Below are 14,780 nucleotides of genomic sequence, written 5' to 3' on the forward strand. Positions count from 1 at the left end.
TTGTCTATAAAATCTGCTACATCTCCCTGATACCGAAGTACATGTCAAACTACTTCCTTAACGTAAATGACCGCCATAACCACAACACCAGGGGGAGCTCCACTAACCACATTAAACCCAGATTTCGATCTAACAAAGGTCTTAACTCATTCTCTTTCTACGCCACATCAATGTGGAATGCACTCCCAACAGGTGTAAAAGAAAGGGCATCTCTATCCTCCTTCAAAACCACACTAAAAGAACACCTCCAGGCAACTTCAACCCTAAACTAACACCCTCTTTTCCTCATCATACTTCTTCGGATTGTAAATAATCAATCAATCTTATAATTTCTGATCTCTCTCTCTGTGTCCAATACTTGCTGTACATATGTACCAAGTCAGACCTACACTGTTCCAATGTCATTTTCTCTAATGATGCAATTGTTGATGACTGAAGTGTTGATTACAACCAAACTTAACCCCCCCCCCCCCCCCCCCCCCGCCCTCCATATCCCACACCCCGGATTGTAAATAATGTAAATAATTCAATTTATATACTGTGATGATTATCTTGTGTGATGACTGTGTTATGAAAATAGTATATATATCTGTAGCATGAATCAGTGGACCCCGACTTAAACAAGTTGAAAAACTTATTCGGGTGTTACTATTTAGTGGTCAATTATACGGAATATGTACTTCACTGTGCAATCTACTAATAAAAGTTTCAATCAATCAATCAATTTAACTGGTAAAATACGCGGACAGTGTTTTCGCAAGACGTCTTCAATAGACTGCACTAGTGTTGTCCCGATACCAATATTTTGGTACCGGTACCAACATTTTTTCTATACTTTTCAGTACTTTTCTAAACAAAGGGGACCACAAAAAAATTGCATTATTGGCTTTTTTTAACAAAAAATCTTACGGTACATTAAACATATGTTTCTTATTGCAATTTAGTCCTTAAATAAAATAGTGAACATACTAGACAACTTGTCTTTTAGTAGTAAGGAAACAAACAAAGACTCTTAATTAGTCTGCTGACATATGCAGTAACATATTGTGTCATTTATCATTCTATTATTTTGTCAACATTATTAAGGATGTCACACCCCGTCTCGGGTGAAGGTAATGTAACCTTTGCAAACCAGACTTTCAAATCAAGGACAGCAAAGCACGCAGTTGTTAACAGTTTACAAACATTTATTGAAATGACAAAAAGTGTCAAAAGGTGAACAGGAAGAAACAAAGCACCCACAATCTCAGTAGATGATGCATGGAGACCGACCCTCCTCTGGCAGTGACAGACAGTAGACTGTCAGAAAATGGCATTTTCCAATTTAAATAGCCCATAGCCCCGCCCACTAGCTGGAACCACTTTGACAGGGGGAATTAAGAAAACAGTTATTTTGTAAATTGCACCATAAATAACCATCACATGTCTAAAAAGTATTCACATAGTACATTTGTAGAGCAGTCATTATTGTACACAGTGTATTCAGGCTGAGTCAACATCACTTTTAAATTCCCAGTGTCCTTCTGTAACACCCAGCTTTTGAGGATCATGGTTCGACCCAAATTTGGCCTAATTAGTGAATGCAGGTGTGTTCACCTATATAAAGCCCTCAACCCCACCCTGACTCTTTTAGTCAACTGTTCAGAGCCATGGTGAGTGACAGGTAACAATTTGTTTGTTGAGCACATGCTAGTGATGGGTCCGGCAACATCGATGCATTGGCGCATGCGTCGAGCTTATAGAGCAAAACCCTGTGTCGGTGCGCGTACCGCTTTTAGAAAGTCACGTGACCGATCAAGAGCTGTTTGGGTCACGTGACCGATACGCAAACTGTGTCGCACTGACGCCTCCTCTGTGCCCTGTGAGCGGGTCTTTTCTTCAGCCGGAGAAATAATAGCTAAGAAGAGAAATCGTCTAAAATGTAATACGTTGGAAAAACTGTTTTTTAAAAAAAATAAAAGTGTAAAAAAATAAATAAAAACAATTCCCAGTCCACAAGCATCCTCATTCACAACATGTTCTCTTAGATTTCCATGTTATGATACATGTTCACATTATTTATTGACTGTATATAAAAAGATAAAATTTTTATTTACATGAAGATATGAAATAATCCTAAATTAAATACAATGACTTGGTTTATATTATTGTATATACTAGGTCATAAAATCAGTGTCTTTTGAGTCGGTCCATAGGTTGCCTGTAGGGATTTTTAATGTCCAGCAGATGTCAGTATTTAGTGACACAGTATCGACACAGTATCAATACAGTTTTGCAATGTGTTGAAACGCTTCATGACGCCTCATCAACCCATCACTAGCACATGCTTTTCACTGGCTAACAAGATTGAATGTTTGTAGTTGGTCCATGTTGAGCTTCCTAACAAATGTGCACGGTTTGTAAGGAAGTTTAAGGTCAAACAGTGACAGTGTGGGGTCAAACTGTCACAAAGGACAAGTGGTAGGAAATTAATTATTAATCTACTTGTTCATTTACTGTTAATATCTGCTTACTTTCTCTTTTAACATGTTGTATCTACACTTCTGTTAAAATGTAATAATCACTTATTCTTTTGTTTGATACTTTACGTTAGTTTTGGATGATACCACAAATTTGGGTATCAATCCGATACCAAGTCGTTACAGGATCATACATTGGTCATATTCAAAGTCCTCATGTGTCCAGGGACATATTTCCTGAGTTTATAAACATAATATGAATTTTTTTGCCTGTACTTGATATCATTACAGTGGATGTCAGGTATAGATCCACCAATGGTGTTTGTTTACATTTTGATGCCGGTGAGCTACAGTGTGTAGTGAAGCATGTTTAGCTATTCCTCATCCTGCAGGGATGATACTTGTAAGAAACTTAATTTATTTGTCGCCATGGAGACCAGATTCATGATTTAGAAGTAGCTAAAACACTGCAGATTGCGGCTAGACCAGGGGTCGGCAACCCGCGGCTCCGGAGCCGCATGCGGCTCTTTGACCACTCTGATGCGGCTCAGCTGCATACTTGCGACCCTCCCGATTTTTCCGGGAGACTTCCGGATTTCCCAAACATTCTCCGATTTTTACCTGGACAGCCAAATTGAGGGTGTGTCGTGATGGCACTGCATTTAGCGTCCTCTACAACCTGTCATCGCGTCCGCTTTTTCACCTAGCAAACAGCGTGCCGGCCCAGTCGCATTTTGTATGCGGCGTCTGCTCACACACTAAGTGACAGCAAGGCATACTTGTTCAACAGCCATACAGATCACACTGACGGTGGCCGTATAAACAACTATAACACTCTTACTAATATGCGCCACACTGTGAACCCACACCAAACAAAAATGACAAACACATTTCGGGAGAACATCCACACCGTAACACAACATAAACACAACAGAACAAATACCCAGAATCCCATGCATCCCTAACTCTTCCGGGCTACATTACACACCCTACTACCACCAAACCCTGCCCACCTCAACCTACGCACGGGGGTTGGGGGGTGGCAGGGTTGGGGTGGCGGGCTTTGGTGGTAGAGGGGGTGTATAAAGTAGCCCGGAAGAGTTAGGGATGCATGGGATTCTGGGTATTCGTTCTGTTGTGTTACGGTGCGGATGTTCTCCCGAAATGTGTTTGTCATTCTTGTTTGGTGTGGGTTCACAGTGTGGCGCATATTAGTAAGAGTGTTAAAGTTGTTTATATTGCCACCCTCAGTGTGATCTGTTTGGCTGTTGACTAAGTATACCTTGCAGTCACTCATGTGTGTCTGCAGAAGCCGCATACAACATGTGACTGGGCTGGCAAGCTGTTTGTACAGGTTGTAGAGGGCGCTAAAGGCAGTGCCATCATAGCACGCCCTTATTATTGTTGTTTTGGTGAAAATCAGCAGACATTCGAGAGAATAGTTGACCTGAAATTTGGGAGTCTACCGGAAAAATCGGGAGGGTTGGCAAGTGTGACGCTGCCAAGCGCCATTCATATAAAACTCGCGGGCCGCACTAACATTACATTTTCATATTAAGGTGCGGGCCGCGTGTCTGAGACCCCTGGTTTATACATAGCACAAAGCAAAAAATAAACTTTGTATGCAGTGTTATTTCATTTTAAATTTCAAAAGAGTTTTGTGGCTCCCATTGTTTTCTTTAATTTGTGAAACGGGTCAAAATGGCTCTTTGAGTGGTAAAGGTGGGCTCGACGTTAGCCGCTAGCTAGCCATGTCTTAAAGCACCTCTTCCTGAGGGCGTTTCAGTGTTATAACTTCACCTTTATCGTTAGTTTTTAAGCCAAAATGCATCTGTTCTCCCTTTTCTGCCTACACACTGTGTCTGCTTGTGTGCCGCCAAACATGCTCCTCTGCTCGTAAACCAGCAATGACTCGACGTGACGACGATATGGGCGTGGAGGGGTGGTGGACCGGTACGTTTCAGAGGCAGTATAGTACCAAAAATGATTCATTAGTATCGCGGTGCTATACTAATACCGGTATACCGTACAACCCAAGACTGCACATAAGATCAGTGCACCTGTGTGTGTGTGTGTGTGTGTGTGTGTGTGTGTGTGTGTGTGTGTGTGTGTGTGTGTGTGTGTGTGTGTGTGTGTGTGTGTGTGTGTGTGTGTGTGTGTGTGTGTGTGTGTGTGAGAGCTTGTGTTTGTGGAAAGGTGGAAAGAGATCAAAGGGCCCAAAGAAGACGAGGGTGATGTTTTAAGATCATTTCAAAGTTTCCCTGTCAAACCGTGCTTGTATTTCACAATAATACTGAATCAATGATGCAACACTATACCAAAAAGCATCCTTCATAATAAAAGGGGAACTGCACATTTTTTTTTAATTTTGCCTAAAATTCACAATACTTATGTAAGACAAGCAAACATATGTTTTTCTTTTTTTATGCATTCTAGATAGTAAATCAATGCGATCAGAAGTCTGCTTACAATGGAGCCTATGGGAGCCGCTTTATTCTGTCTATAAAGCCCTCAAAAAAACATCCAAAGACCTCCATCAAGGTTTTCTATTTTATTTAAGGACAACATTGTTCTTCAATTGCAATGAGTTAAAGTTAAAGTACCAATGATTGTCACACACACTCGGTGTGGCGAAATTATTCTCTGCATTTGACCCATCACCCCTGGGAGGTGAGGGGAGCAGTGGGCAGCAGCGGTGGCCACGCCTGATAAGAAACAGGTGTTTAATATACCGTAATATTTTTTGTTAAAATAAAGTCAATAATGCCATTTTTTTTTGTGGTCCCCTTTATTTTGAAAAGTACCAAAAAGCATCAAAATATATTTTGGTATTGCCGGTACTAAAATATTAGTATCGGGACAACACTATATTGTACTGAACAATCAGCACTAAGCGCGCTTGTTGAGTTAATTCACTGAGTCAAAATCTCACAAGATATGCTTTAGTCCAGTGGTTCTCAAATGGGGGTACGCGTACCCCTAGGGGTACTTGAAGGTATGCCAAGGGGTACGTGAGATTTTTTTTTTAAATACCGGTATTCTAAAAATAGCAATAATTCAAAAATCCTTTATAAATATAATTAAAAACCTATCTTTTTTTCCAAATAGTTCAAGAAAGACCACTACAAATGAGCAATATTTTGCACTGTTATACAATTTAATAAATCAGAAACTGATGACATAGTGCTGTATTTTACTTCTTTATCTCTTTTTTTCAACCAAAAATGCTTTGCTCTGATTAGGGGGTACTTGAATTAAAAAAAAAAATTCACAGGGGGTACATCACTGAAAAAAGGTTGAGAACCACTGCTTTAGTCTCATGTGATGAGTTTGTTTACAACTTTTGAGACATATCCCACCCCCCCCTGATGTTGACACCAAATTTTTACTTTTTGACTTTGCAGGTTCCACTATATTTAGTTATGATACCCACGCTGCATTTATTTTTTTCCCTCCTTTCGAGTTTCAGGTGAAATGTGTTGTTGGAGCAAAGTCAGCAGGTGCTTCTTTCTTTTTGGTCTTTTCAATCTAATATCCTGATATTGGAGCCAGGCTGAAAATGATTTGAGGAAAAGATAGTTATAACATGCCACCGGGAGGTAGACATAAGAAAAAGTCCGGGTTTGTGGAGCGTTGCGTGTCTGGCAGTGTTGAATGGCAAGTGACTGATGTGCCGCTGAGACACACTGGCGGTCATATCCAGCATGCACAATGGCCTGCAAATTGGCTGTCTTCTGTTAACCTTTTAACTCATCAAACCACTCGCCTGTGCCCAGATCTGGCACAGAATACTCACTATTTCTCCTCCAGAAGAGACAAATAGGAGGAGTGATTGAAGTCTTATGGTTCTGCGCCGTTGCTGACTCTGCAATGTAGCAGTCTACAGGCTTTATTGCATTAAAACATTATCCCAAGCAGTACAAAGGTGCTATCTACTGGGGATGGATGTATTTTTGGTTGAGTTATGAATCCATATCCTTGATCGATCTCTCTGAATTACAGAGCTATGTCTTTGGGTTTCACGGAGTACAAAGCTCAGCAAGGTCGTGGCAGCGTTTTTCTGCTTACATCAGCTTGTTGGCCTTTGACCAGCAGATACTCTTTGACCTGTTTGATCAAAATCTAGCTAGATAATAACAACAATTTGCCGTGTGAGTGGGCTAAATCTTTCTTCTGCTATCGTTTTTGTGAGAGCGATAAATGAATGTTCTGGGTTATTGACATAAGCAGACTGTGTGATTGAAGTGTATTAACAATGGGGACGTAACGATATTGTCGATACCGCAGTATTGCGGTTTTGAAATTCTCACAACAATGCTGTGACGTCTGCGGGTATCAAACGGAACCTTGGTGAGTGTAGTTTTTTCTGGCACTTTCGCCTTGGCCGGTCTGAGAACAAACTGCATCTCCCAAAATCCGGCTAAGGTCGAGGCATGAACGTGGTAAAGTGGAAGAAAAAGAGGAAGCATTCGGGAGAACAGTTTTCCCAGTTGATTAGAGGATTTGTTTTGGGTTTTTTTTCAGATTTTTGATCAAAATCAGTCCATAACTTTTTGAGTTATGTTGCTGACAAATAGACAAGCAAACATGGGTGAAAACATATGCTCTTTGGCGCAGGTAATAAAGTCTGCTTTAGTTTCTATCGAGCGTTTCCAAGCATCCGGTGGGAGATATTTATGAGGTAGTTACATTGAAAAAAAGGAAAATTGTCAGTTAGCATTTCTGACAAACAACATTTTCCACAATAGGCTCCAGCACCCCTGTAAGGGACAAGCGGTAGAAAATGGATGGATATAAAAAAATGCCACTGCTTCTCAGAAAGTCAAAGCTGAATATATATACTGTGTATATATATATATACATATATATATATATATATATTTATATATATATATATTTATATATATATATATATATATATATATATATAGATATATATATATATATATATATTTATATATGTATATATGTATATATATATATATATATATGTATATATATATATATATATATATATATGTATATATGTATATATATATATATATGTATATATATATATATATATATATATATATATATATATATATGTATATATATATATATATATATATATATATATATGTGTATATATGTATATATATATATATATATATATATGTGTATATATATATATATATATATATATATATATATATATATATATATATATATATATATATATATATATATATATATATATATATATATATATATATATATATATATATATGCTTGTAACAGCGGATGTTCTAGCACTATTATTTGCACTTAAAAATACATATTTGTGGTAATAAATATGATTAGATCGTTTGAGCATTGTGTTGTGTTCAAGTACAGTAAGTGTGTTTATCTTATCTTACACTATAGAAGTGTTATCAAGACTTTCTTTTTTTGGGGGAGGGGGGGGGGGGGGGGGGAATACCACAATAATGTTGTACTGTGACTTTAATACCGTGACAATATTGCACCATGACGTTTTGATATCATTACATCCTTAATTACCAATTTAGTTTATATTGTATTTTCAAAACATAAGTAGCTTATATTGTGAATTGTGTGTAAAGTGTTTTTATGCTGTGTTTTTCATTTTTTCATGGATTAATAGCAAACAGACATTGGAAAAGGTGGATAGTTATTTCATGGAAAGGTACTGTGCAGCAATAGAACAAGGAAAACTAGACTTTGGAATATGCATTATCAAGGTAATTGTCAACATGAAGTGAAGCATGTGACAATATTATTATGGTACAATGCAATTCTGGTTATCTCAACGGAAAACATTCATCATAGCTATCCTAGATTGGATTAAAACATGGATGTACTCTCACTTCCAGGTCAGTGACAGAGTAGCTAAAAGCTAGGAGGGGCTAATTGCACTGATTGCAAAAAACAAACAAACATGAAGGAGCGTGTACTATGTATTTTTTTTGTTGTTTTGTGTGGGCATTGGCGTTGTTGGTGTAACCCCAGGATGCAGAGACAAGTAAGCGGCGTGCAGGTAAAAAATATTATATTAGGAACAAGGCAGGCAAAATAAAACATGAAAAAAAAAAATACCAGCATGTATGTGCAGAATGTACATATAAAGAACAAGCACCATCTGACAAATGACGCTGGAAGATAAACCCCCCCTGATTGTCAATTAGGCCTAAATGAAACAGGTGAGGAGAACTGTTCTCACAACGGAAGTAGAGTAACCCCCTAGCACAGGGGTCGGCAACCCAAAATGTTGAAAGAGCCATATTGGACCAAAAATACAAAAACAAATCTGTCTGTAGCCACAAAAAAATAAAAGCCTTCTTTCTATAAGTGTTATAATGAAGTCAACATAATGAAATTGTCTATATTAGCTATAATAGCCTACTATCAAAATGACTATGTGTCGCAGGCTGAAGCAAATCTTCGTTGACAGATATGTTGAAATGTAATATTTATTCTACGCATTTTTAAACCATTAAAAAACATTAGTAAATCAGAGGCTACTCAGAAGGTGAAATAACTCATGGAAATTACTTTCTTAGAATGGCCAAAGGTATAGATGTGTCTGTCCAAGTTAAAGGAAATGGCAGGCTGTCTTCTTTTTATAGATGTATTACAATCTTTGGCAAGCTCGGTAATGTTTGCTGTGGTCTGGAACAACATGGCACACAAACAACTATCTAAAAATGCAGCCAATATTACATACAGATAATGTACATACAACTAAATTGTATACAAAGAGGATAAAAATAAAGGATATTAAATTAGCTCAAATATACCTACAAACGAGGCATAATGATGCAATATGTACATACAGCTATCCTAAATAGCATGTTGGCATTGATTAGCTTGCAGTCATGCACTGACCAAATATGCCTGTTTAAAGTTAAAGTTAAAAACTTAAAGTGCCAATGATAGTCACACACAATAGGTGTGGTGAAATTTGTCCACTGCATTTGACCCATCCCCTTGTTCACCCCCTGGGAGGTGAGGGGAGCAGTGGGCAGCAGCGGTGGCCACGCCCTGGAATCATTTTTGGTGATTTAACCCCCAATTCCAACCCTTGATGCTGAGTGCCAAGCTGGGAGGTAATGGGTCCCATTTTTATAGTCTTTAGTATGGCTAAGCCGGGGTTTGAACTCACAACCTACCGATCTCTAACCACTAGGGCACTGAGTAGGTACTAGGCCACTGAGTAGTAGATTAGCACTCCAACAAGTCAATAACATCAACAAAGTGCACCTTTGTGCATTCACACACAGCATAAAATGTTTGGTGGACAACATGAGACAAATAAGGAGTGGATGATTTTACATGTAAACAAACTGTTGTGTCACAGTCCAGTCCGAAATTAGTAGGACAAAATGGTGTTCACCAAATACTGTCATCAGTGAAGCATACATACAAACATATTAAAACAGTGGTCTTTTTAACAATCGGGAAGGTTTGTGTCATGTTTGTCCTCAAACAAAAAACATACTAAAAGAAAATATTTTTCCATATTCAACCCTTTTTTAAAAATGCTCCAGGGAGCCACTAGGGCAGCACTAAAGAGCCACATGTGGTTCTAAAGCCGCGGGTTGCTGACCTACCCTAGCATGTCAACGAAGCAAGTGGAACTAAGAAAATAGGAGCGCAAACTGGAAATAATCCAAAAAACTGAGAATAATGAACACAGTCTAAAACTGTCATGAGCATACTTGCCAACCCTCCTGGATTTTCCGGGAGACTCCCGAAATTCAGCGCTTCTCCCGAAAACCTCCCGGGACAAATTCTCTCCCGAAAATCTCCCGAAATTCAGGCGGACCTGAGTGACGTGTCGACAGCCTGTTTTCACGTCCGCCTTCCCACAATATAAACAGCGTGCCTGCCCAATGACGTTATAACTGTAGAATGATCGAGGGCGAGTTCTTGGTTTATTATGTGGGTTTATTGTTAGGCCGTTTCTGTAACGTCCTCCCAGCGCGGCAACAACACACAACAACAGCAGTCACGTTTTTGTCTACCGTAAAGCAGTTTGTCTGCCGTAAACAGCAATGTTGTGACACTCTTAAACAGGGCAATACTGCCATCTACTGTACATGCATATGTGACATTAACATCTAGGGCTTTTAGAGAGTGCAGTGCACAGCTGCGCACACAACAAGGAGACGAAGCAGAATGCATCATCAGAGAGGGTGTTCAGCATGGTTAGAAAATAGTGACAGAGAATAGAACAAGGATGGACAATTCAACCCTTAACTCAACAATGAGTAGATGAGTGTTATGTGTGTGTATCTGTGTAAATAAATGAACACTGAAATTCAAGTATTTCTCTTATATATATATATATATATATATATATATATATATATATATATATATATATATATATATATAGCTAGAATTCACTGAAAGTCAAGTATTTCTTATATATTATATATTTTATATATATATATATATATATATATATATATATATATATATATATATATATATATATATATATATATACAGGTAAAAGCCAGTAAATTAGAATATTTTGAAAAACTTGATTTATTTCAGTAATTGCATTCAAAAGGTGTAACTTGTACATTATATTTATTCATTGCACACAGACTGATGCATTCAAATGTTTATTTCATTTAATTTTGATGATTTGAAGTGGCAACAAATGAAAATCCAAAATTCCGTGTGTCACAAAATTAGAATATTACTTAAGGCTAATACAAAAAAGGGATTTTTAGAAATGTTGGCCAACTGAAAAGTATGAAAATGAAAAATATGAGCATGTACAATACTCAATACTTGGTTGGAGCTCCTTTTGCCTCAATTACTGCGTTAATGCGGCGTGGCATGGAGTCGATGAGTTTCTGGCACTGCTCAGGTGTTATGAGAGCCCAGGTTGCTCTGATAGTGGCCTTCAACTCTTCTGCGTTTTTGGGTCTGGCATTCTGCATCTTCCTTTTCACAATACCCCACAGATTTTCTATGGGGCTAAGGTCAGGGGAGTTGGCGGGCCAATTTAGAACAGAAATACCATGGTCCGTAAACCAGGCACGGGTAGATTTTGCGCTGTGTGCAGGCGCTAAGTCCTGTTGGAACTTGAAATCTCGATCTCCATAGAGCAGGTCAGCAGCAGGAAGCATGAAATGCTCTAAACCTTGCTGGTAGACGGCTGCGTTGACCCTGGATCTCAGGAAACAGAGTGGACCAACACCAGCAGATGACATGGCACCCCAAACCATCACCCAACCATGCAAATTTTGCATTTCCTTTGGAAATCGAGGTCCCAGAGTCTGGAGGAAGACAGGAGAGGCACAGGATCCACGTTGCCTGAAGTCTAGTGTAAAGTTTCCACCATCAGTGATGGTTTGGGGTGCCATGTCATCTGCTGGTGTCGGTCCACTCTGTTTCCTGAGATCCAGGGTCAACGCAGCCGTCTACCAGCAAGTTTTAGAGCACTTCATGCTTCCTGCTGCTGACCTGCTCTATGGAGATGGAGATTTCAAGTTCCAACAGGACTTGGCGCCTGCACACAGCGCAAAATCTACCCGTGCCTGGTTTACGGACCATGGTATTTCTGTTCTAAATTGGCCCGCCAACTCCCCTGACCTTAGCCCCATAGAAAATCTGTGGGGTATTGTGAAAAGGAAGATGCAGAATGCCAGACCCAAAAACGCAGAAGAGTTGAAGGCCACTATCAGAGCAACCTGGGCTCTCATAACACCTGAGCAGTGCCAGAAACTCATCGACTCCTTGCCACGCCGCATTAACGCAGTAATTGAGGCAAAAGGAGCTCCAACCAAGTATTGAGTATTGTACATGCTCATATTTTTCATTTTCATACTTTTCAGTTGGCCAACATTTCTAAAAATCCCTTTTTTGTATTAGCCTTAAGTAATATTCTAATTTTGTGACACACGGAATTTTGGATTTTCATTTGTTGCCACTTCAAATCATCAAAATTAAATGAAATAAACATTTGAATGCATCAGTCTGTGTGCAATGAATAAATATAATGTACAAGTTACACCTTTTGAATGCAATTACTGAAATAAATCAAGTTTTTCAAAATATTCTAATTTACTGGCTTTTACCTGTGTATATATATATGTATATATATATATGAAATACTTGACTTGGTGAATTCTAGCTGTAAATATACTCTTCCCCTCTTAACCACGCCCCCGACCACGCTCCCCCCACCTCCCGAAATCGGAGGTCTCAAGTTTGGCAAGTATGGTCATGAGTGATCTTAACAGTTCAGGCACCTACTTAGTGTATTTGCTCTATCCATCCAAGGTCTATTTTTGTTCATGCAGTTTCTCACAAAAAAAAGAGTAGAAGCCTCACATGCATTAGTAGTGAGCGTATATTTTGAAAAGCAGAGTTATTGCACTAAACAAGTGTAGAAAGAAAGGAATTGACCAGAGCTGCTAGTTGTTACTGTAATCCTCCTCCACTCCTCCATGAGGACATCACAGAGCTGATGACTGTTAGACACGTTGCGCTCCTCCACCTTCTTTGGGCCTGAGGATGGTCCACCAGTGCTCAATTAGGTTCAAGTCTGCAGACATACTTGGCCACTGTATCACCTTCCTCCACAAGCCACTTGTTATCTTGGAAGTATGTGTTGGGCTCCTTATGTTGTAAAACTTTCCCAAGGCGGGAGAAATTGTGCTCCGCTTCCCAATGTCACACTAGATTTTGGGAATTAATTCCTCCCTCAATGAATGCTGACGCTAAACCACCGCAAAGACACGATTATGTCAACGCTCGCTTGTGTTGGCAGTTATTAAGACAATAATGAGTTGAGCTGATTTTGATTCAGACTAACATCTAATCGCATTTATAAATAATGGCAATTGTTTTATTTTACTTACCAAGTTGAATCACAAACAAACCCTGCCGTTTTACTCGGTTTCACACAGATTATTAGTCCGCTTGCAGTAGAAGCGGCAGCATTATTTTTAATGGATTTTTCTTGTCTTTATTACATGCAGGCTACTCTTTTATTTTTTTTTCTCCCGTCAACTCTCCTTCTAAAACCTCCCATGAGGAATGGCAGAAAGAACAGTTTGCATGTATTTAAAGCGGGAACAAGACAATAATTAGTCTAATAATACTGTTAATTAAAAAAACATGGTGTGTGCATGTGTGGAAAAAAGAAATGGCACAGTTAACCACTATCTCAACTCGAAGAAGGAAAATCATCATTCACATTGATTGCAGAATACAGAGTTCGTACGGGTGCTTAAAGGGGAACATTATCACAATTTCAGAAGGGTTAAAATCATTAAAAATCAGTTCCCAGTGGCTTATTTTATTTTTCGAAGTTTTTTTCAAAATTTTACCCATCATGCAATATCCCTAAAAAAAAGCTTCAAAGTGCCTGATTTTAACCATCGTTATATACACCCGTCCATTTTCCTGTGACGTCACACAGTGATGCCAATACAAACAAACATGGCGGATAGAACATTAGCTCGGATTCAGACTCGGATTTCAGCGGCTTAAGCGATTCAACAGATTACGCATGTATTGAAACGAAATGGTTGTAGTGTGGAGGCAGGTAGCGAAAACGAAATTGAAGAAGAAACTGAAGCTATTGAGCCATATCGGTTTGAACCGTATGCAAGCGAAACCGACGAAAACGACACGACAGCCAGCGACACGGGAGAAAGCGAGGACGAATTCGGGGATCGCCTTCTAACCAACGATTGGTATGTGTTTGTTTGGCATTAAAGGAAACTAACAACTATGAACTAGGTTTACAGCATATGAAATACATTTGGCAACAACATGCACTTTGAGAGTGCAGACAGCCCATTTCAGGCGTGCTAAGAACATATATTTTTCCACTATTTCAACACTCAGGTTAACCATACCTAAATAGACACAAAATACTGCATTACACAAGACTACCCGAATGTACTCGAATGATTGAAAAAAATAAATGTTTTTAAGCTAAATTATTGGTAAACACAGTTTATGTATAATAATTTACGTAAAACTGCGAGTAATGAATAAAGTTTTCATCAATTAATATATTCTGTAGACATACCCTCATCCGCTCTCTTTTCCTGAAAGCTGATCTGTCCAGTTTTGGAGTTGATGTCAGCATCTGCTTTGAGTGTCGCAGGATATCCACACATTCTTGCCATCTCTGTTGTAGCATAGCTTTCGTCGGTAAAGTGTGCGGAACAAACGACTGACCATTTTGTCGGCTTTCCCCACAGCCTCGTATTTTGAACAAATTTCGGCCAATTTGTTGCCACTTTCGCATCTTTGGGCCACTGGTGCAACTTGAATCCGTCCCTG

General features: G+C 38.9%; 1 protein-coding gene across 19 annotated transcripts in view; it reads left to right on the forward strand.

Annotated features, from left to right (window-relative positions):
* LOC133605783 (neurexin-1a-like) overlaps positions 1–14,780 on the forward strand; it is a 670,433-nt gene that overhangs the window by 299,255 nt on the left and 356,398 nt on the right. The window lies entirely within an intron of this gene.

The sequence above is a fragment of the Nerophis lumbriciformis genome, linkage group LG02 (genome assembly GCF_033978685.3).
Source record: "Nerophis lumbriciformis linkage group LG02, RoL_Nlum_v2.1, whole genome shotgun sequence".
Taxonomy (NCBI): Eukaryota; Metazoa; Chordata; class Actinopteri; order Syngnathiformes; family Syngnathidae; genus Nerophis; species Nerophis lumbriciformis.